Genomic DNA, 25413 nt, shown 5'->3' with positions numbered 1-25413 from the left:
ACAATGGTTTCTGTATGAGGAAGGAATTTTCTCTTTGGAAAAGAGAAAACTAACAGGAGGTATGATACAGTATAATAGGAAAACTCTCTTTGGAAGAGACCTCAGGAGGTCTCTAGTCCAACCACCTATTTAAATAGGGTGACCTCTGGGGTTTATCCAGTTAGATCTTGAAAAACCTCCAAAGATGGAAGCTGCACAGCCTCTCTGGATGGATTCTTACACTGCTCCACTGTCCTCATATGTTTCAATATGTGTCCATCGTCTTTTGTCCTCTCATTGTGAAGAGCCTGGCTCTGTCTTTTGATGACCTCTTCTTAGGTATTGGAAGGTTGCTATTTGGATCTACCTGAAACCTTCTCTTCAGTCTTGGGTCAGTAAAATGGTGACATTCATAGAATCGTAGAATCATGGAATCATAGAATGGTTTGGGTTGGAAGGGACCTTAAAGATCATCTAGTTCCAACCCCCCTGCCATGGGCAGGGACACTAGACTAGAATGCGCAAAGCCCCACCCAACCTGGCCTTGAACACTTCCAGGGATGGGGCATTGACAACTTCTCCAGGCAACCTGTTCGAGTGTCTCACCACCCTCACATGAAAGAACTTCTTCCTAATATCTAACCTAGATCTAACCTCTTTCACTTTAAAACAGTTATCCCTTGTCCTATCACTACACTCCCTGACAAAGAGCCCCTCCCCATCTTTACTGTAGCCCCCCTTCAGGTACTGGAAGGCCGCTATAAGGTCTCCGCAGAGCCTTCTCTTCTCCAGGCTGAACAACCCCAACTCTCTCAGCCTGTCTTCATAGGAGACACCTCATGGAGAAGACAGATGACTGCTCAGTGTTTCTCATAACTCAAAAGGCAGCAAACAAAATTTTTAAATAAAAACGTATAAAAAAAAGACTAACCACTTTTTTTCCCAAAAAAACTTATAGTTGTAGAGAATGTGTAATTGTAGATGATTTCAGACTTTGCAGAATTAATTGCCATATGATTTTGTCTCTTAGAAATAGTCTTTTGAACCCACAATTCATGAAGAAAGTCTATACGAGCTTTAAAAATGTCTATGTAATGTCTATGCAACATTTAGCTTAGGAAATACCCTTTTCAAAGACTATTAGAATCTGAGAAGGTTTGCAAGAAGAAGTATGACCCTAAACTTTTCCCATTCCTGTTTACTTTGTATACTTTCCCAAATTATCTGCTATTTGTCTTTGTTAAAAACTGTGGACAGCAGGTCTCATGGTACTCTACGCCTTTATGCATAGCAGTCAGAGCTGACAGACTTTAAAAAAATTGGCATGGGCTTATGGGCTGGGTGCATGCTCTGAGTCCCTGTCAATGCCTGTCGGTTATTCACTCTTCCTTCTACTGCAGCAACTTCTGGCTACTGCTGGATTTTCCCTCAATTATACACCCTTGACCGGCTTAATGGAAAAATGGTAAACAACAACAGCTTGACTGTGTAAATAGAGAAATGACTGTTTAAAGAACACATCACTGCGTCAGATCAACCGCAATGAAAATGCAAGGGTGAGCAGGAAATCAACTCATTTTATGAGCTTCTGTTGTCGTCATGGATGCAGGGAAATACTCAAGTGTGCAAAGAGACAGAGTGCTTCTCTGGAAGACATTCTATTTCCATATATAGTTGTATTTATTCGTTTGTCCTTAAACCACCCACAGGAGCTTTTCAAAACAGAGATCTGTTTCCATTCATGTTTCAGTGTTGTCTGCAGACAGCAGTGGAGTTAAACTTCATGACAGGCAAACTTCAAAAGGCTTGGAGGTTCAAAGCCTGTATGGGCTTATCTGAATTTCTCAGGTCTGCAAATCTCATGGTATCAGCCTACAGCTTGGTACTTCAAGCACTTCCTGGTGAAATCCCAGATGGAAACGGAGACATAGTTTGACTTCAGAGGGCCCAGGCCAAGATAGGCATTCAAGCTCCTGATAGGTTTAAGAGGGGGTTGGAGACACAGTGCATGTTGGCCAAACACAAAGCCAGACATACAGGCTTTTTTGATTCTTCATGAAGATCCTACAGTAGAAAAACACAGAAACTCAATTTCCACACACCAAAAAAGGCATTTTGTGTTTTTTTATGATCCTAATCCACTCCAAAATTCAACAGTTTGCACGGATAGTGTTTGCGGTATTGCTTTTTTTTGCACAAAGAACAATGAAATCAACAGGAATCCCACAAAACTGAAAGCACCGTTATCTCCCTCATCAGTGACCAGTCTTCTGGTCTTTCCTTATGTCATGAGCTGCATTTTGCCAAAGATATCTCTGCTTTCTATCTGCCTGTTTATATCATGCTCATCTATTCTGCAGTTTTTCTCTCGTATGCGCATACCTGTAACCTCCTAAACCACGTAGCATTACAGTAATGACCTGTTGAAATGCCACTACTTTAGCTTCTGGGGACCTCTCAAGAGCAGTACGAAATCTGCAGAAAAGAAACCCCATGGCCGGAGGGTGGTTATTTTGTCAAATGTACTGACTGCTCAGCAATGAAATATGCCTGTCTTAATAAAGTGTTTTACTTAAAGCCTTCTCTTTGCTGAATAACAGCATAGAAAGTTTGTCTTACTAATTGATGGTAATTTCTGGCTTTTCTGTTTTATATTTTTAGCTTGCATAAATAACTTGCTGTAGCAACTAAGAATATAATTTATATCTGCACTATTGCTGAATGAAAGTTAATTGCAATATATCATCTATCATACCATCTACTCCTTTAAGCAGATCTGATATTGTGACACACAGCATTTGGATGAAGCTAGTGTCAAACTCCGTGATCCTCCCTTTTAGACTTTGAGAGTGGTGGAGCTGCACTTGAAGGAAGTCTTGGCCAGTTCAGCAACAGAATGTGTATTTCAGTGTCTGTAATTCCTACAACACAGTTGTTTTGTATCTCTTTCATGTCACTTTGACTATGTTAGAGATTATGTTACGAATTTTATTAGTGATTAAAATAATTTTCCTGTGATGTAGACAAAATAGATGTTTTTCTACTCAAAAACAATTTTTCCTAAGATTTGTTCTGTAGGTGCAGTTCTGTTGTCACTAATCATAGGTCTAGTTGAAACTATGCAATAAGTGCAACAGGAATTTCTCCCTAATATCACATTTCTACCTACTTAGTGGGCATCTGGGGGCAAAATATGAATTTAGCATACCATAAGAACATCTCTGTGGAGGCAAGGTGAACAGGTAATTTGTCTGAAAGAGGGGACTAGCATTTGGGTATATGCAGAAAGGCAGACTTTTTGAATACTTAGCTCCAAGGAATTTACTAAAACAGCTTTAGTAAGACACTCTTGAAGGAAAATTTACATATATAATGGCAATAAAAATTATGTTAGCTCTTAACAATACCAGTTAAGTTACCAATAAACAGAAAAATCAGAATTATGCAAGTGTACACCATTGAGCCAGCCATTCTCAACAACACAAGCCAAGGATGCTCAGGTGATTCATACTTCCAGAAGTATGGTTTTGAATTTCACAGGTTTGTTTGGAGCCATCTTACGCTATGACTGCTTACCAGCAAATAAAACGACAGAAAGCATGGCAGATTCAGTACACATTTCATCTTAAACTCAGGGACCACAGCACAGAATGCATAAATCTAGCTCATTTTCCAAAGGCTGTGCATAAAATGCAGTTCATCTGAATCTCAGTAAAACATGATTTTGAGAGCTTGCCAGCTTCAGAATGTTGCTGGGAATAGTTTATCACTGGTGTTCTCCATTTCCTTTCTTGATCCTCTCCTTGAGAGTCAGCCAAGCAAATGTGGATAAATATATCTGATAGTTTCTAAAATGTCTCAGCAACTAATCAGAAATAACTGGACGAGCTCTTGTAGAAATAAAACCCAATGTCTGGCTTTTAATGTGTGGTTCTTAAACATAGAACTTTATCTTTTATAAACAGGCCAAGGGAATGTTTCTGTAGTTCGTTTAGAGTACTTTTATTGTTTTTTATAAATATACATGCAATTAAGAGGCACTATATTAGTTGCTTCTCCTCCCTCCATGCTAAATATTAATCTCCTTATTCCATAAAGGAAAGACAGGCTATAATTTATAATTTTTCAATTTCGAACAACCTTAAAATGTCTTTTATTCTGAAGAGTAATGGAAATAGTAGGGAACAAATGTTGAACAAAAAACCCCAGTTCATATTTAATGCCTTAATAAATCCCAGGTTTTGACTATGCAGATGATGAAGCAGAAAGAATTATTTTTTTCATTAAAAATTACATTAAAAATCCAAATACAGGTTGCATTCTGTTTTTTACTTTGACTATCATCATTCTTACCAACGTGAGCTGCACTCCCTAGCTGTCAGCGACTTTTAAACACAAATGTACTTTCCTGAGTTGCACTGGTTATCCTGGAAAATAAAGTGTGTTATTTCTCCATTAAACAGTTACAACAACACTGGAGGCACCAACAGTCAGTGTGCTTCTAGCCTCAAGACCACCAAGAACAAAGAGAGAAAGAAAAGGGATTTTCTGAAGTTATCTATTAAGCTGTTATCGGACGGAACTTTCTGACTCCTTCTGAAGTTAATGGCCTGCACTAAAGACTTCTTCAGTTAAAATCACTGACATAACATTAAAATGTTGCTACCTCAGAGTCCTTTCTCTTGATCAAAATTTCAGTGACTAGCGTCATTCCTCACTGGATATTCCTCACACAGCCTCCAGGAGTGTTCCTTCAGGGATCCTTCCCTTATGGCACTTGTCATCTAGAGAAGAGAGAGGAGGGAACAGTTCTCTTTGAAGAACTGCAACTTTTTTCCCCTTATTTACATGTAAATAATATAAAACTGTAGTAGATTCATTATGCTTTTGTCCTTCATCTCTCTAGAAGTCATCTCATGGAAGAACTTACAACTGTATTGCCAATTAAATTATCCCCTTGCTCGCAGTAGTAAAAGCCTGTCATTCGGTACTAGCAATCTCAAGTGCTGCTTCCAACACCTTAGAGTGAAGGAATCCTAAAGAAATTTTGTAAGTTTGCATTTCTATGGCTTTTAGCTGGGTGAGGTAGATTCTGCCTGGCAGTAACTCCTGACCTAAGTGAGAGGTGGTCAAGTGTGCGGTCACTGATTCTTTAGGATCTTGTGGCTAGTGCTGGTGGGTAATATGGCTGGTGGTAAAAACATGCAATATTCTTAGGCTTTCCTTGTTCCACTCCATTGTCAAAAGCTCTTGTCCATCCCCCCTCTGCTCACCAGGTTACATTGTTTAACAATGAAACGGGCAGGTATTTTCAAGTCTTCCTTCTTGGACTGAAAATTGTTTACTAAAGCATATAAGGAACTCAATGTGCCTTCAAATATTCGCATAACAAAAAAACTCAACACAAAAAAACCCCCAAAACCTCACTGCATGCCTCTGTGGATTTCCTTGTGGTTACATTACACTCAGAGCCCTAGTAGAATTGTGGGCACTGTGATAAAATGGAAATTTACTGAAAATGACAACTAAATGTTGGTTACATCCCACCCTCTTGGGAACTTCTGTAATGTGATTTCAAAATATTTCATTACCCAGAGTCATTTACAGAGATTTCCGTGGAATCTTGTATAGGTCAGAGCAGAAGGGCTTGTAAATCAGTAATATTAATGTTGACTGTCTAGTTTTCCTTTCAGTATGTGCTTTTAGTATACGTGTCAATTAGATTAAGTCTTTTCTGTTTGGGCTTGACTAGAAGAAGTGACATGAAAAAGTGAAGTTGCAGAGGTTTAATTTGAACAGACAGTGAAATAAAAGGAAAATAGAGCTAATCCCAGGCACAACAACATATCATATTACATATTACCTTGACTGTCCAATCAAGCCATAAAGCATGAACAAGATTCCACTGACTTCCATTGCCCAGACTAACTTTACCCTCAGCTGTATTCAGAGGTTATTAAATTTTTTTGATACCTAAGTCGAATACATATATGGAAAACAATGTCTCTCACAAGTGGTGCCGGAGACTTTCAAGATTTTATGTCAAGTTTCATAATATTTCACTATTTACCTGAAGCTCTTGCTCTGAGAATCTTGGGGTTCTAGAATAATCTTGTCTGGTTTTTTTAATGAAGTTCTCAATCCATAATAATTGCACAGAAAACTTCAAAATGTGGTCTGATATTACTAAACACAAAACCTCACCCCTCCATCCCCAATCCTAAAAATAAAAATATTTTTAGAAATACAGTGTACATTTCTTAAAAAAGATATCATGATTAAGTCAAATTAAAAAGAGCCATTTTGAGCATTTGAGTTTGGCAATGTTGCAAATATCTCAATAGTAAAAGTCAATACTTTTATCTAAACTTGATCCCTTATTACATCATTCCATTGGCTTTGTGATTTATAATATGCTGGTCTCATGCAGTGTCTGTTAGTTTATATCCGTTAACTAGGTGTTTATTATATATTCACTACCATGATATCATTCTGGATATAAATGCACCCATTGGAGGTTGCCATACTTCTGGCATCCTTGCTTAGTTTTTCTGGTCCCCACACATTTCACTTCCTAAAAACATTTGTATGAATAGACCAAACTAAGCTCTGATCTATAAGCAAACTCAAAGTCATTTTAGGATCAACAGAACAGTGGAACAGGACCCATTTGCACCAAGGTTTTATTTTTTCTAACATGTTTATTCTACAGTGAATGCAATTTTAATGATACTAACTAGGAGTACCACAACCTTTGTTTTTTAAACTGCCTCAGTAGCATTAGTTACAGGAATTAAAAACTAAGTGCATGTCATTTGGGATATATAATCTGCAAACATAAACTGAAAATAGTATTTCACCACTTAGAAATACATTTCATCACACAACGTTTCTTGGAATGGAGAATCTGAAATGTTAAGCTCTTGTTTTTCTCTAATAAGGGTAATTGTAGCCGAGATACAATCTTCGTTACAATCACCTCTGCAGGGGTTCATGAAACAACTCAAAAAGTGTTCATATGCAAAAGCAGTAAAAAATAAATGTTATGATAAAGGTTGTACTTACCTCAGACTTAAAATGTTCAAGTAATCTAAAGACAAAGTCAGAATACACTGCCATTTGAAGTAAATAATGGTAATTTTGAAATAAAAAGTTTAGCTTGTCAAAATAGCCACAAAAGTCAGGAGACTAATATTGCTTAGTGTAGGCATTCACTACAGGAAAAAAAATATCCTTATTACAAGCAAAGTAAATGTCACAAATGGCCTCCTATAATCTACTTGGGTTTATCTCTTACTCTTTATGGGTGTTTAAGGCTGATTTTTAGCCTATCACCTTTCATGACCTTCTAGACCCTTTATTTGTCTTACTGCAATAGAATCCTTCAAGCTGAGAATCGTAGATTATCCCCTCTTCTCTTGTCAGCTCTTCATCAGTACTGTCTTGTTACTTTATGATAGTTTCAGCTACCACTTTTGCTGCTACTTTACGGGTCATTCTCTGCATTATCCTCAATCCCATATTTTTGGTTGTCTTGCAAAGATATTACTGTCACCTCAGAAAGATTCTTGCTTTGGTCCTGTTTTCTGTCTACCACTTCCCATTTCCGCACCAAATACTGATGTCGTTATCCATCTTGTTTTCAAAATTCACTCCCTCATTATCAGTTTAATGCTTTCTTACTTTTCTCCCTCACACTCTCAACACTTTCCAGGGCAGCGTTGTGCCAAAACGCTTACCGCTGTGCCCCATTCATCTGTCCCCTAATGCATTTTTTTAAATGGCTGTCAAAAATTATTTATCTGTTTTCCTTCTTTCTTCCTATGTTCCTTGATCCTTTGCAGCTTTTGAGGCATGTCCCCTTGTCTGTCTTCTTCCCTTTCCCCTTTACTCCTTGGGCGTTCCTAAATGGAAAGAGATCTTTACAAACTTTATCTCCCAGACACCACTCAATTTTCCTTTACCACTGTGCCGTATAACTCACTGCTCTCACGGTAGTACGTAAACTACTCCAAAGTTACTTTTTGCAGGATTTTTTCTTCCCACCTTACAATTACCTTAACTCTATCTCTTTCAGTTATCCGATTAGTGTATTCTAATGCTTTATTCTCCGATCTGATTAGACATATCTTCATTTCAAATTGAGCGGCCCAGTTGTGACTGACTATAAAAATTGTAAGGCTATTGCTTCTGCCTTTCATGATCATGTAAGTGAAGTATCATCTCTAGTTCTAATACTTGTTCCCACTCCTTAAAAAATATCTAGTATCCACTAATTTCTTGGCAGTTAAATTGTTTTGTTAGCAGTCAAAAAAAGTTGTAAGACTGGTTGGACTGAATGACGTTTTTTAAATTTGGTTTTATATGTCCATGTCTAACAACACAGACAACAACACACAATTTATATGCTGAAAAATTAGCTGAATTTTTAAGTGAAAATACTGCCATATTATATCTGAAAGACAAAATGCCATATTAATATAGAGAATGTTGAACAGATGTGAGCAATTTCTCAACATAACTTTTAATTCCTCACATAGGAATTGACTGTTGCTAATGCTTGGCCATATTATCCTGCCTCACAGTGTTCTGTCACAATGCAACACAAACCACAATTTGGCACTAGATTCCAGTGGTTTGCAATTCTACATTTATCATGAAGGTCGTGTTTTGCTATTGCTTCAGGTTTGCCTGTCTCATTCCATGCTGCTCCGTGTCCGTGAGGAGTATTTAGAAGTGAATAGGCTTGCCTCAGCAATGGAATGAAAACTCACTTTTTAATGACATTCCATAATGCTCCAACTTGGCTTTGTTTGAGAATATTTGAGACTTCCAGATGCATGTTAAAATGACACGTGGGACATCGGTTCAGCTGCAAACAACAAGCAAAATACAAGAAAGGTTATCTCTCTGTTGTTTAGAAGTTTACAGAATTAATAATTTGTTAATAGGGAATATCTATTATAGAACTAGCAAACTTAAGTGACATGATCCTATTTTGTTGACAAGGACAAACTGTAAGTGTCCGACAACTCCCCAGCTGTAGTAAAGTCACTGCTCTGTCAAATCAGCACCAGTCTTTAGAAAAGTATTTTGAGGGCATAATAAAGCAAGGGACAGAAAAGAATCAGCCATGGCGGATATTCTGTTGCAGGGTCTGTCTGTCTTCAGTCAAGAAAAATACCAGTGCAAAATGGAGACAGAAGCACGGTGCTGAAGCGGCAAGAAACTGCTCAGAAACAATGAACGCGTAACTCACTGTCATGCTACAGAATTCAAGTATATTGTTAAAACTCCTTCAATTTGGATAAATCTGTTTAATCATGTCAGTTAATTCATTGGAGCCCTTTCTCACTGAAGTACCAGTCAGTTCAAACAGCTCTCATCTTTCTTTGTAAATAAAATACAAACAGTAAATCTTTGAGACGCTTATCAGCTGGGGAACTAGGAAAACCACTCACTTTATCTGACTTAGAGGAATTTGAACTGACCACTGAAAGAAAAGCCCAGAACCCATAAACACTACCTGGCCTATTGCTTTTGAGAGCTACTTTTGCTCCTCAGAACTAATGGAGTCGAGACAAGAATATCTAAATGATAACTGACACTTAGCAATGCTTCCTTCAAAACCACAGAGAGCTACCAACCACCCTGTTCACCCAGCAGAAGCATTCCACACTGAGATCTGTCAATCTACACAGCCACCACATGGCTTTTAGCCTCCCTTAATATTGAAGGGGAAGTGCTAAAAGATACCTTTTCAGCTTCAGTAGCCTGGATTTCTCCCAGTCAATCCCCAGACAAGATACATTCCTGCTGGAATATACAGGCAACTTTTTTCTTGGCTTTGAACAAAAAAGAGTTTGTAGGCTGATACTGTAAGATATCCTTGCAAGCTTTTTTCCAGCGAGTTTGCCATACTGCTGTCACACATGCTAAATCTTATCAGCAAAATGAATTTTCACTCATCTGGATCAACTCACTTAGTAGCGGTGAAAGCCTGTCTCCCATCAGTTTACCCAGCATTTCTTGCTCCCCAAACTGTCTAGCAGACCAGCAGACTCCCTAGGATCACATTCTCAAACACGCCTGCTTTCCATAGCACATTTTGACTTTCGGAGTGCTCTTCGATAGCCTGCTCTGCGTACTGCTTCCCCTGTACCATCGAAGGCTGGGTTCGGCTAACATGTTTTTAATAACAGCACAGTATTCCATATTCTGGAACAGAAATACCACAACAATACAAAACATGTCAAAATCAAATCGTTCGTCAAGAGGCAATTTTGAGTTAAAAGGAGAGGCTTACTGGCCTTTTCCTCTCAGCCTACTTGGGTGGCTGCTTCCAGCGCCAAGCCTGCTTCCCATTCAGGTAAAGAAATTCTACTGCCTGCTTGAAAATGAAGAGATTCTTTGCAGCCTGGGCACCCAAGTGCATGACAGGATTATGACATACCCAACCACCCACATTGTCACAGAGTAGTTTCATTTTTTAAAAAAAAACACAAGCGCTAGGATGAATTTTAAGGTGGAGAATGCTCTTCAAGCACTGCGCTTAAGTGGAAATGCACAAGGGGTACTTCACACAGAGACACGGATACAACCAAAAAACCCAACAAAATAACTGCAAAAGTGATTTTTTTTTTTTTTTGGTCCTGTATAGTACAAATACTTCCAAAACAAATAATCAATAATTAATTCTTTCCACTCAGCTTGAGAATGTGCTGTCCAGCAGGGATAAGGATATATAGTTAGGACCTCACAGTCTGCAAGAATTTACTGGGGGGTGGGGGACAGCACTGAGCCAGCAAAGTGGCCCATTTTTTTCTCATTGTCTTTTTGCAAACTGACCACTCAGAGCTCCCCATCCTCACTTAAACACTGGTGACAGATTGTGAGGAAGTTACCCTCACATCTAAATCTACAGATTTCTCTCTGTTCCTTAAAATATTTATGGGTTTCTTCTTGTCGAGACCTGGGTCTCCAGGAAAGCAGAGACGCACTTAGAAAACTAGCTAGTGTTTCTCCAAGACATAAACTTCTTCCTGCTCCCAAGAACCTGAGGCTGCCCCCCAGGCTCAATGATGCAATTTCCCAACTATCTGTATTTTTAAATGAAAGTATATTTGAGTCATAGTCTGGGAAAGGGCTTCTACATGTGCCAAGGTGTCATATAGTCAGGGAAGAAGGAAAGGTGGGAGACCAGGCAAAGTCTTCCCTTCTCCTCCTTCTTTCCTCTCTGCTTCCGTTTTGCACAGCCCCTTCTCACAGAATGGTGGAGGCTGCTGAAGGTAGGGAAGCAGAAAAATTACCTTCATTCAGCCTGGTAAAGACAGAGAAGGGATATTCTGGTCCTGGAGCACTTCAACTACTGAGTTGCTATCATTCAGGAGCAGGTACTATGCAGGCACCATTTCAAGCTGCCTCCAAGGCTAGTGGAACAATTGTCTTATTGAAATGATTAAGTTGTAACCAACTATGTCACCTTTCTGTAAAGTTCTGTAAAGTTGGTTATTTCTTTGTGCAAATTATACAGTTTGACAGCTTTAAAATGGAGTTAAAGAGATCGGTAATGCTTAAATCATGATTTTGTATAATGGAAAATAAAAAAAAATGTTATTGTTTTATATTAACCCGAAGTATTAACATAGTTCCTTGGAAAATCAAAGACAGATTTTAAGAAGCAATTAATGTCGGAGCTCATTACTTAGAGAACAATTAATAATTTCCTTGCATCAAATGAAATATTTAAATAAATGATTATGGAAGATCTTTTCTTGACTAAACTGAAATGTTGCCATCTGGCTTTCATTCTCTCTATACTACTTGTCTGTTAAAAAAAAAATAAAAAATTCTTATACAATAGAATAGTGCAGTGATAAGCTACTGGTGTTTATATTAATCTGCTCTCACTCAGAAATGCATGCACTTAGAACGCAGCGTCTTCTCATAAGCATTCAGGCTTTTATTGTAACCTTCTTGGCACTTAAGGAACAATTTACTGTAACAGACCTGAAAGAAACTTGGTTTTTTTTTCATTTCAAAAAGAAAAAAATTCAGATCCTGTGCTGTCACTGACTCTATAAAACAAACAAAAGTGTTTATACCACTGAATTACCTCATGTCTTGGAACTTGTGTGCACAGAGAAGGAGATGTTTTAGACAGGAGGATGTCTCTGATAAGTTGTCAGAGATCCCATGATTTCTATAAAGAGAAGACAACTTTGCCATTCTGGGGATCACGTGCACATAACGTAAACATGCACTCCCTCAATAAAGCACACTGGTAAAGATATCGAGAATTACTGCATTATCCATATTTAGACCATCTGTTTATCTAGGTCTTAAATACAGAGGGCAAGAGGGCAAGGCAGAAAGATATATTTTACATCAACTATTTCCTTGTTTCATAGGATCCTCTTTTAAAGCTAAAGAAGCCCAACTTGGGCAGCTGTTCTGATGTGTTAGCTGTGGTCATCAAGTGAGATCATCATCTCTTTTCAGTGAGACAATGGCAAGGTAAGACTTCACCGTGACTAGTTGTACCTTGAGGATGATAGCCACATTTCGAAACACTGACTAAAACATATAAAGGGAGAAGCATTGCCCAGAAAATCAGTCCTGGTAAGGGCATCAGAATGCCAGGTGAGACCTCGCAGAGTGCTGCTGCATCTGTAGCTACTCTGAGGAAACTGCCCCGTGTTTGCTCTGGGTTGTCTTTTCTTGGAGAGCAAGCTTTTCTCCATGGGAGCAGCTCTTTTTTCCCCATCATTTTACACAGCCCTTTCAGACCTCTCTCTCAGTTGTGAACAACACCCGGGTTCCACCTCCCAGCTACAGATCCACCGACTCGGCACACCTGACATGGTCAGGTCCCAGAGCAGAAGTGGGACTACAGCACAGGACAGCGAGCGTTGCCCGCTAGCCCTCATGCCCCGGCTGCTCTCCAGCAGGTGAGCCACCTCAGCTGACAAACCGGAGCATTTCAGTCACGGAGCCATCAGTAGGCAGTATCGCTGTATCACGTAAACCAATGCAGGGCGCTTCATACATTCAGTAAATAGAGAAATTGAGATGCCTTATAAGATCTCAGGCTAAACTGGAAAGCAACTCGAAGGTGTAATATGACCGGCTTTCCTGGCCACAGTTCCAGGGAGATGTGAAATTCTTTGGGAAGAGAAAATCTTGACTTTGAAAGTGGTGTCAAACCAGCTGTCAAAGCTGTAGTAATTTCTGTGCACCACAAAGCAGAAACTTATGGAGAGGAGAATATTAGCTGTCACAGCTTGAGGTAAAGGGTGAAGAATCTGCAGCTTAGGGTCTTTAATACCTAAAGTCCTCTAAGGACAGGAAAAGAGGAAAGCTTACCACACACGCAGGCATGCACACACACAGGCCTAACTTCAGGAATGAAATCTAGCTGGTAACCTCCAGAAAGAAAGAAATGAGCTTCTACATGCAAATTAGAGTTAGCTCCAGGTTCAGGTGTCAGTGCGTGTTATCTGTGAGAAAAGCACAAAGGAGAGGTGTAATAAACTTAGGTCTGTCAGACAGCTTTGGATTCACTCTTCTGTCTCAGGACTTCTCTGGTTTCCTTGTTTTACTATACATAAAACAGCCATTTACATTTGTGTGTGTGTGTTTGTAGACTAAATGTACTTCATTAAATTTATAGGTATAGTGTGCTTTTCAGTTTTTGTTCTTTACAGAGAGTCTGGTCATTAGAGGTAATAATAGTAAACCACTGCCTCCAAAATTGTGTTACAGGACATTATTACAAAGCCTGTGACTGTTCTGTTATTTATAGTCTCTCATTTACTGCTTTTTGTCTAAGCAACCATCAACTAACTGTACTCTTAAATCTTGCTCTTTTGCTGAGATGTTTAGACTACCATTTTTATTGTTATATGTTTTTATTCTTCAATTCATTCCACACGGACTGTTTAGGTGATTTGTTTCCTGCCTATGTGCACAGACAGCCCAGACATTGAGAACTGGATTAGTAGGAAATAACTCATGAGTTGGTCTTACGACCGAGAGTCCCATAAATGAGATTTTGATAGCACATATAATTAATGCTGCTACACAAAGGAGTAGTTTTACCTGTGATCTGGGACTAAATGTTCATATTGTCTGCCTAACTTGTCACAACAATTTTTACTTCCAGCTTTTTCTTACTTTGTCTTTGGACAAGAGTGTCAAATCAGGGAATCCTTACATAACTCTAAAACACACAATTTCCCAAAAGAAAATGAGCAAATAGAACTGGAAGGCACAAAACTGAGCCACAAATTCTCCTTTCATTCTCAAATAGGCACACACATGGATGGAGCAATTCTGAGGCTACGAAAAAGAGTAGATCATTGCTATCGTATCATTCTCTAAATGCCTGTCGGAAAATTATAAATTATTATGGTTTTTTTCAAAAGGAAACAAACAGTTTCCACTTCCAGTGAAGTGGCACCCTTAGTATTTTTCCATGCCGATACTGGTTGATTAAAAGCAGACACAAATTATTCCTCCCATAGTCTGCAATAAAAGAAAAACAAACTTAGTAATAAAATATGAGGAAATCCTCCTATTTCACCTTAAATGTCAGCCAATGCTTTGTTCCCCTGTCATGACTTTAAAGGTCAATTATGGAAAAAATGTTCTGGAGAAATTGTAAGTACTGAGGTTTTTCTAACAAGAATATGATACCTGGAACTTGTAACATTCGTGTTTACGAATTTCTGCTGAATTGCTCATTCACCATTTAACTTCCAGAGTCAGCAATGGAAGCCTCATTTAAGTGTAACCTAAAACCTATTTGTGGACTGAAAAATGTCAATACAAAGGTTAATTCCTTACAGAAGCTTCTTTTAGAAGTGGAAATAAAAGTATTATAGCCTATAAGCTGAAATGAAGTCTTTCTCTTATTTATAATTTCTATGCACCATTTTCCCACTAATTAATCCTTCAGATCACTTAGGAATGTCAATAAATAGCTTTTTGTTCAAATTCAATTCAACAAGATTCTCAATATAATTTCTTCCTTTTTGCAGAGAATGAACCAAACTGCAGCATTGTTCTCGCTTATTGGTACAGGAGTAAACTCAGCAAGCAGCTGTACCATAAAAGACAAATTAGTAGAGTTAGTAAATGACATACTTCAGAGGTAGGTTTTCAAAAACACTTCAGAAGAACATAACCAGTCATGAGACAGATTATCAGCACTGGAACTGGTAACTTGGGTGGAGTGGCACCAAACACCTAAGAAGAATGATGCTTATAAGTAGGGCTTGCTTCTTGCTTTCTTCATGGTTTCTTATTTTATTTCTTACCTATCTCTTCGGGAGTCTGAAAGAAAGTCTAGTTAATTGGTTTTTTGTTTGGTCAAGCCAGTCATCATCCAAGCATGCCTGGTCAAAATACAGGGTAGCTCAAAGCGGTACTTATATGAGTAAATTTTCCAGAGCACCATTGAAAGCAAAACAATAAATTATAAACAAAGTTATGACACTTCATAATTTTGTGCAGAAGCACAGACAGAAGTCCAAGGAAGAGAAGAATTCATACAAAGAACGTTCAAACAGACCATCATACACAGGAAATTTACCTTAACCTTAGAAAGATTGGTCAGAAACAGGGACAGGGAGAAACAAGGGATTAGACAGGGCGGGAAAGAATTTCAGCAGCACTGGACTGTTCTACAGTACACACCCTTGTATGTCCTATATGAACTTATATTTCCTATATATTATTCTTATATCCTAAACACAAAATAGAAGTGCGCAATAGAAATGTTTATTTCAGGAAACATTCAAATTGATGTCAATGAATATAAAACCACGTAAAGACATATGCAGCTATATCAGAAAAAAAAGTCCAAACGTGATGTGTCTTTCCACTAGCAAGAAGAATTTTAAATATCCATTTTCAAATACCTAAGAACTATATTATGATGATAGTCCTTCTAATAGGATTTCCTGAAGGAAAACTGAGGAAAGAACTTACCACTGATGGTGGTTAGATTCCATGAACAGGCCTGGGGAGATTAGTGTAGGCCTACATGTGTATCTACTTAATTTCTGTGATAGTTATGAAGTAACTTGCCTATAAGATTTTTTTTCCTAAATACTGCTAACTAGAAGCTGAGTTATACCCTGACGCATAAGTTTTCAGATCCCTTTCAAAAAGCTTAGCAAGAAAAAAATTTCCTGTCGTAACTATGGGTAATATATTTATCTATATAAACAGCAGCTCTCTACTTCTTTAAACCTGCTAAATTCATGATCTTATTTTCAGAATGTACAGAGAAGCTCCTTTTAAGCATTAATTATTTTATATGACTTTATTGGGTCTCCTAATTTTTCAGTTAAACAGCCCTAGTCATAGTCCAAAGGTAGGATACACATTTAATAGCGTAAAAATGTTGTCTTAGAATATAAAAATCTTTAATCTTTCTTACTTTTAAAGTGAAACAAAATGAAAGAAGATTCATGATACCAATTGAGTTAGGTATTAAGCATACTGCTTTTTCATTATAATGAATAATGAGCATTAAAACCCCACCCATAAGGATGCTCTCATTTAATGCTAAACCAAATATCCAGAGACTGGAATATCACTGTCAAAAACTTCTCCTCAGCACGTAAACTGATCTACTACTGCTGTGCAATTCACCTCTTTTAGGGGGAAAACAAAAATGAGTTGAGTTTGGATGGATGCAAAATTTATTACTGATTAGAGGACATGTTTTCCATGTATTTAGTATCTTGTCATTCGGATATGCTCATTTTCAACAAGTCTTTGTTTGCTTCTGATTGTCAATGAAACAAATGTAATTTTCTTTTCTTATTCTCCAATGTAAAATAATGCAAACTCTCTCCAAAGAAAAGCAATCTAAATGGCTGGAATCATCATTAGCTTTCTGCTGTATGTCATGAATGAAATTGAGAAAAATAATTGTAACACGAAGAATTCATATTCACAGTGACTATGCTATAACTACTTCAGGCAACTGAAAACTCAGAAAACAAGAAGAACCTTACAGGGGAAGGTCTTATGGGGGAAAGAAACCTAGTTCCTCTACAGAGATGTTTCAATAAAAGAAATAGGAAGTATAGGTTTGATTTATTACATTGTATTAACTTCTTGAAGTCAGTACAATCTGAACTATTTTCTATAGTAAGCCTGAATTCTCACTGCATTTTTCCTGAACTAATTAATTCACGCTAAGCAAAATAATTTCTCTTTTTGAATAATAGGCAGCAGAACAATGAAATATGACTTAATTTCATATTTTTTTCAAGGAAAAAAGTTTTCATCGATGATAGTTGCATGTAGATTACACCATAGCTGAGTTTGGGTTTATTTTGGGAGTCATCATAAGCAAAGTGTTACCGGATTTTCATCAACTAAGTATCGCCAACAAGCTTATCAAAGTGAGCAATTGTAAAAACATTTGGAATACTTCATGATCTATAGGAGCTCCAATATATTCAGGTCAACCCATGTTTCTGGGTCTTTATTCTGTATTCTGTAATAAGCCTGGTATATCTTCCAGCAGTACATAGTGGCTAACTTTACCCTTTTTGTTTAGCTATCTATTAATTTCTAGCTCCAAGCAAATTAATAAAAATCATGTCTGTGGAAAATTTGGTCAGTCTCTAACAGCTGCCACAGATCATGTGATGCAATCAAAACTTAATTGCATGTATAATTTTAAAGCAAACATAATTTTCATTGTAGTATTAGCAGTAGGCGTTATCCAGCTACCAGGATTTCTGTTCCAACTATATAGTAGCTATATTTTGTATACTGATGTCTTTTACATTCTGACATCCATCCCAAAAATAAGAATTCATTCCTTTCTTTGAATAACAGTTCTTAGTCAACCGTAGAGCTATGGTGAGGATGGAAGTTCTTCAATGACCTTTCATGGGCTTACTCATGCTAGTAGGACTATCCTTATGGAAGTCACATATACACCATGTCATAACTACTGCAATTGTTTCCAATGGATGTTGTACTGTATTACGTTCATCTCTTCATTGACAAGCAAGCATTGCAGAAATTCTCTTTGTACATCTCACTAAAATGTAAGTGATGGTATGGGGAGGGACTGTTTGCAAGGGTATGTAGTGATAGGACAAGGGGCAATGGTTTTAAACTAGAGCAGGGCAGGTTTAGATTAGACATGACGAAGAAGTTCTTTACACTGAGGGTGGTGAGACACTGGCACAGGTTGCCCAGAGAGGTGGTGGAGGCCCCATCCCTGGAGACATTCAAGCCCAGGCTGGATGAGGCTCTGAGCAACCTGATCTAGTTAAAGATGTCCCTGCTTACTGCAGGGGGGCTGGACTAGATGACCTTTAAAGGTCCCTTCCAACCCAACACATTCTGTGATTCTATGATTACCTCTTATCATCTGCTGGAGAGGATTTGATTTCAAAGCTAAAACCAGACACTGCTTTGGAGGAGCATGCTGGTTGTTTTTCAAGTTAAACCACCCTTGGAAAGAGCTCACTGTGAGGACCATGGACAGATCTTACTCCTGTTGTGTACTGCCATGAGCTCTGACTTAAAAAGCTGTTTATAGCTAACGTGGGATGCGAAGTCCTTCTGTATTAAGAGGACATTCTCAGGAACAATTATGAGAGAATGATGCAACTTACCATGCATGTACACATAATTAAAAAACCCAACAAACATATCAGAGGCCTTACCACTCTATGGTTCCCTCGTCAAAGGCAAAATGAAGGACATTTGTGGTCCAATAAAACAAATATTCTTTCAGTTAACACTACCTTTGCTCAGATCCTATCTGCACAGGAGAGAAGTTGGTCATGATGAATTTTACCAGTGATTTTTCTCACTGTATATCTTCCCAAATCTTCAACAGCGCTTTTCAACAGTTCTAGCAAAGCCCATGTGGCAGCAGTGGAAGTGAGAGCAGTGTCTCCAAGCTGGCATTCACTTTGGAAAAAAGAATACAAATTTTTTTTCCAGGAAGGGAAATTGTACAAGTTCTTCGGGAAGTTAAACAAGTTTTCCAAAAAACTATGGATACTAATATATCTTATAATTTCCCAGAACTCTCCAAAAGATGCATAGATTACCTCAGAATTACCTCAGCAAAAACTCTCAGAAGGTATTGCTGTAGGAGGCTGCAGTGTGTACTCTGGAAGAGATATCTAAAAGGCAGATGTCACTTTATGGAAAAGCACAAAGGAGACAAAACAGCAGCATGACTGTACTCAACAAAATGCATTCATTCCTAGTGCTTTCCACCGAAGCAACTTCCGTGCCTCAGTAAAAGCAGACCTGTATTCTAGAAGAGACATAACTATAGTGTAAACAAATGACTGCAATCCTCTATTCAGCTGGCCTCATATGTCGTAAGATTTTTGTTGTTTCTTCTTTAAGAAGATTGAAATACAGCTTTGGTATGTCTACATGCCTAATGCACCACATTCCCTTATGGTCCCAGATATCCCAACCTATACTACTCTATTAATTACGGACCACTCATTTTACACACAATTCCTGCACTAGAACAGCTGTAGAGAGAACTGGCAGAACTATCCTACTACAGTCTCCTTTTCTACAAAATTACATCATCCAACCTGACTGGTCTGGCTCCCACATAATTACAATTTTCACAGCTCAAGCCAGGAGAGCAAGGTGATGGCATGTTTAATGCCTGCAGTTTGCTGGTTTATGAGTTAAGGTAGGTGGCCAGGTGCTATTCCATAGGCTCATCTGTCAGTCTAGTGCTGTATTTGCAATACCGTGAGACTAAATGAAAATGTTGTGAACGCTTCTTTATGCTGGAAATATAAATGTTTTCTTTTCTGGAAAAGGCTGCTGCCTAGTGTAACAGGAAGTGATCTAATATTTCATGTAATAGCCTTATTATTGCTAAAAGGTCTGAATTTAACTTAGGTAGTCAGCATCTCATGACATTCACTCCTTCATTAGTAGTATTTGACAGTGAGGTAGAAAAGAAGAGGAAGGGAATAATCACTCACTTCAATCACGTCTCATTATGTTAAAAGACAAGTTGGCAATGGAGCAGCAAAGCTCTTTGAATGATGGGGTAAGGTCTGAGGAGAGATTTGGCATGAAGATCTTCCATTTTGAAGATCTAGGATCAAATGTCATTTTATTGCCCCATAATCCCCGATTATATGATGACAGACACCAAGATGCTAAACCACAAGCATCATGCAGTGGGGAAGCTAGAATCATATTCTTAAAACTTGAAGATATAAAAAATATACAAAAGAAAAAAGAAAATCATTAAACTTTCCATTATGTAAGTCATACCTTCCAGATGCATGCAGGGGAGAAGTGCTAGCCTCAGAAGTTACATGGTCACCTAGGTAGGATGTAGGCTCTAGTTTCTCAAAAAGTGTCTGGAAAAAGTAACCCGATTAAGAAAAAAGTCAGTAAACACTTTGCTTTTGTCCTGAAAGTTCTCCTGTTTTAAGTCTTTGAATTCAGGCTCCCATAAAAGTAGTGTAGGCATAGTTGAGGTGTTTTTCCCATGTTGAAAAGAATGCGCCTCTTTCCAAGCTGAGCTCCACTGTGGTCCAAAGAGGCAGCTTCGTTCCTTGTGGACTCTCATCCACATTCCACAACTTCCAGATATTCAGCCAAGTGTCACTTTCAGGTTTCCCTTTTGAATGCTCTCACTTCTAGGCTATTAGATAAACCGTGTGTGAAAGACTGGTCTTTTCTCCTCCTCTCACAATTGTGTTTTGAAGACTTAACTAGATGCCAGCCTCCCAAGACTGGGGCCCTGTCCTAGACAGTGACTGGGTGGAATCATATGATGTGCAAGATTTAATGACATGGAAAAGGAACCACGTTCTTATGTTCATAGAAGCACTTCATGCAAGCTATCTCTAAGTAGCTACACAATGAGGAATCAAACCCTCCCCAGTGCCCTGAATTGCTCTTTGAAGGTAATTCATTTTGCCTTGAAAAGATGCATGCTGCGCAGGCACCTAACACAAACTCTCTGAACCACCTCACTGGGACTTGTTACACTTCTTTTTTTGTTGCTATTATTATGTTTGTGACACCAGCACTATTTGTTCAGATCTTGCCCAAATAAATGCCAAGCCACATCCAGCAGAGGGCAATGAATAGTACAGGAACGAACGAGCAAATGAGACATCTGTCACTGACGGGCTTAAGTGTGCTCACCTCATGACTTCCTAGCCCATCTCAAGGAAAATATGAAATATATATTTGAGGTCTATTATGAAATAGGCAAATGTCTACAACAACAATTCTGTGCACTATTTATTTGTCTGTGGTACAGAAGAGATTATGGGAATTTGGAAGAATTATGGGATACATAACCAGCTTTTCGGCAAACATCTTTGTGCAGGTAAAAATACTAACTATAGTAGGCACGTTCCTAAAGACAGAGCAATGTTTCTCTTTCCAACACTTAAAGCATAAACAGTCAATCTACTAAGTTTATGATCAGATGCATGCAATTGGCCAAAATATACATGGAGATCTCATAAAAATTCATAACACAGCTCCAGCTGGAAATAACAGTGATATTTATATGGAAAGGTGCCTTCAGAGCCTGCTTAAATGAGATATTGACACAAGTGAAGAGATTTTAAGAAAACCAGTAAGAGACAAATGGGACTTAATAGTCAGGACAGTGAGGAAACACTGAAATAAAGCAGAAACCTCATTAATTGTGACGGGGACATTCCACAGAAAAGAAGGTGGAATTACCGGCCAAGTATGTCTTTAAAAGCCAAATATTACTTTCAAAGTAAAGGAAGAAAGAAATCTATCTCCCAAAATTACATCGTTTAATCTTCTCTGGTTTTGAAGGAAGAGGAGAGGCACTACATTTTTTTAAGCAAACCACTTGTCCAAAAAATAATTTAGGTAGAAAGCAAGTAAGTTGAGACAGCTGTTTAGACAAAACACAAAGTTTCATTCTCTGTGAATCATAGCCCCTGATTTCTTTATGGATTCCATGAGTGTGAGTGAAATTAACTACAGTCATCACTAGGTAACAGTTGTGTCTACCTAAAGTAAGGAAAATAATATTTTTTTGACAGGCCTGAAATAAACAATGTTGATACAAGTGTGGACCCAGATATTCCAAGTCAAGAGTACCTCAAATTATACTTTTCTTCATAGGATAACCTCCATCTTCTTACTTGCTATATAACATATGCTTTAGGGAAAAGTCTAGACTTAAGGCAGGCTGAAAACTTTCAAATCACAGCACTTTGGATATTGTGGAGAAATAGTCAGCTCCGAAGAAAATGTCACCTTTTGGCTTTGTTATCAACAAATTGTACTTTCAGCTTTGACTGGCAAAGCTTTTCATTATAAGCAGTTCACAGAATGTCTAAGCATTTTAAAGAATTCCACAAGTTTTCTCCAAATTAGATGACAGCAAAAGTAATCACACACAGTTGAGTCAGCTTCCTAAATCAGCCTGAAATGAAGGTGTGTTCGTCACATCTGAGAATCTGATTAGTTCTTAAAACAGATGAATTGCAAGATCCTTAACGGATTTTTTCCCCTTTGTTTAAGGGAACATTTTGAATTTATTATTTTACTCAATATATACATTCCTCTCTATCTTGAAAAGAGATCAGCACAGGAAAGAGCATTAAAGAGGCAAGGCAGTACAGAGTTCTAAATCTTTTCAGTGTTATTGTAGTACCTACTCATAACCAAGCTGAAACTGCAGTATTTCTTGCATGCATATATGGACAGAGTTGATAAGTTCTATTTGTTATAATGACTGAGGTTTTGCAAACCAAGCTAGATAATCTTTAAATGTGAAATGCACAAAAAATACCTAAGTTGCCAGAATCGAAGTTTTCTGAGCTGGTCTTACAGATAACAAGCAAATTATTCACAGACGTAATTACTCTTGGCACGTTGTATCAGTAGACACATCAGGATCTGCTAAGCTGCTTTAGACATTATAGGACTTCATTGCCATATTATTGCCATATTTTTACTGGTGAAGACCTGGTGACCTGGCAATCAACAACAAAAATCTAGACAGAAAGTAGGTATCATTTTCTGGCAGACTCTAACCATGTAACCAGCAATAAATGGATCCCATATGGTCTTCATCAGCAGAAAATATGCCATTTGCTTTACTTGGCCGCATTTTGATGCTTTATTGTAGGTGGAGAGATATGAGGGATCTTGACAGCCTGACAGGAACCTCCTGAGGTTCAAGAACAGTGTAAGCATTGCCAGCAGATGATTTTTCCCCTCTGTTTAGGACTTGAGAGACTACATTTGGAGTATTGTGTTCAGTTCTGAGCTCCTGATACAAGACTGGAGCAAGTCCAGTGGAAGGCGACCAGATAGTTAGGCACCTGCAGAATACAGCATATAGGGAGAGTCTTAAAAAGAGAAGGTTAAGGTCTCATGGGTCTTCAGTGATCTAATGGGAAGTTGTAGAAAAAAACAGAGCCAGACTCTCCTTTTAGGTACGCAGTGATAGGACAAAAGGCCATGGGCACAAGATGCAGCAATTAAAATCCTGATTCTGTATCAGGGAAAGAAAATTTAAGCCATGAGAGTACTGCATGATCAGAACAGGGTTGCCAAGAAGCCCAAAGAGACTGTGGAATCTCCAGCCTTGGAGATATTCAAAACTGAACCAGATGTGACTGTCAGCAAACTGGAATAAGGTGGCCCAGTTTTGAGCTGAAGGTTTGGTCAGAAGACTTAAGAGGGGCCTTCCAGCCTTATATATGCGAGAACACTATGACATGCCACTGGCTTCAGACTGCCTGCTGTAATTATGTAATGACTATTACATAATTATGTAATGACTATTACATAGGAGCACCGATGCTATGAGGACAGGCTGAGAGAGTTGGGGTTGTTCAGCCTGGAAAAGAGAAGTCTCCGGGGAGACCTTACAGCAGCCTTCCAGTACCTGAAGGGAGCCTACAGGAGAGATGGGGAGGGACTCTTTATCCGGGAGTGGAGCGATAGGACAAGGGGTAACAGTTTTAAACTGAAAGAGGGGAGATTTAGATTAGATATTAGGAAGAAATTCTTTGCTGTGAGGGTGGTGAGGCACCGGAACAGGTTGCCCAGAGAAGCTGTGGATGCCCCATCCCTGGAAGTGTTCAAGGCCAGGCTGGATGGGGCTTTGAGCAGCCTGGTCTAGTGGGAGGTGTCCCTGCCCAGGGCAGGGGGGTTGGAACTAGGTGATCTTTAAGGTCTGTCGTGGTTTAGCCTCAGGCGGCAACAAAGAACCACGTGCCGCTCGCTCGGGCCTTCCCGATACAGGAAGAATCGGAAGAAAAAGGCAAAACTCTTGGGTTGAGACAAAGGCAGTTTAACAGAACAGCAAAGGGAACAGGCAAACAACAGCAATAACACGGATAGAGGCATATACAAACACGATCACGGAACCGCCGCTCCCCGCCGCTCACCCACCGGACCCAGGACGCCCCAGCCCGCCCCAAGCGGCGACTTCCTGCCCCCTCCCCCGGCAGCTCAGGGTGGGCATGGCTCACATGGCATGGAATACCAGGGAAAATTAACCCTATCCCCGCCGGAACCAGGACAAGGTCCCTGCCAACCCGAACCGTTCTATGATTCTATGACTAAACTATATGCTTACAAGATTGAGGGGTGGAAACAGTTTAATCAAACAGGAACAGAAGGAAGCTGCAAAAGACGAGAGGTGGTTTAGTGAGCTGCACGGGTGATGCTGGTGCCAGGAAAGCCCAGCACTAAATAGTTGCCAACTGCAGGAGCCACCAACTATTTTGCAAACTTGTTCTAAAGCTCCATTTGAAATATATGTAAGGTAGCACCGAATGATAAATGAACCAAAGCCTAAAGCCCAATGATCCATATCACCTGACAGATGCTCACTGAGTTTAGACATCAACCACCAAGTAGTTCACTGCCGCACTTCTGTTGTACCAAAGTAAGCTCACTAATGCACAGCAACTGTTTTCAGAGAATTCCCCTCCCCTTTCATGTGCACAAATTGCCCATGAGCTGCTTACAATTTGGGGGATTTTTTCTTCATTATTCAAAATTATTCATTCCAAAATTTCAGCAAACAAGCAGTGGTCTGTAGTTTGTGAATGAGCTGTTTGTTGCCAGTATGCAGCATGGACTTCGTCCAAAGCCTATTGAAGTTGATGGAAAATCTCCCACAGACTTAAAATAGGCTTTGGATTGGCCTTGTCTGAGTGGTAGTATTAGTTTTGATTGGAATTATAGGTCACATGGCATTTTTCTCCAATATTCAGTGTTTCTGCCAGGTTGCTGGACAATAAGACTATTTGTCTGAATTTTGACACAAAGAAAATACAGAACAGCCATTAATACAGCCAGAATGAATTTGTTAAAAAAACTCAACTATTCATGGAAAAGAAAGTGGTACTATCTGCCCAGACATAGTTC

General features: G+C 38.8%; 1 long non-coding RNA gene across 1 annotated transcript; it reads right to left on the bottom strand.

Moving 5' to 3' along the window:
• Nucleotides 1-1208: 1208 nt before the first annotated feature.
• Nucleotides 1209-8920, bottom strand: LOC141738431 (uncharacterized). The gene is made up of 3 exons (XR_012585391.1): nt 8754-8920; nt 4646-4763; nt 1209-2043 (listed from the first exon to the last, which is right to left on the bottom strand). It is a non-coding gene; the product is annotated as an uncharacterized LOC141738431 (long non-coding RNA).
• Nucleotides 8921-25413: the final 16493 nt, after the last annotated feature.

The sequence above is a fragment of the Larus michahellis genome, chromosome 2 (assembly GCF_964199755.1).
Source record: "Larus michahellis chromosome 2, bLarMic1.1, whole genome shotgun sequence".
Lineage (NCBI taxonomy): Eukaryota > Metazoa > Chordata > Aves > Charadriiformes > Laridae > Larus > Larus michahellis.
This window is presented reverse-complemented; position numbering and strand designations above follow the sequence as displayed.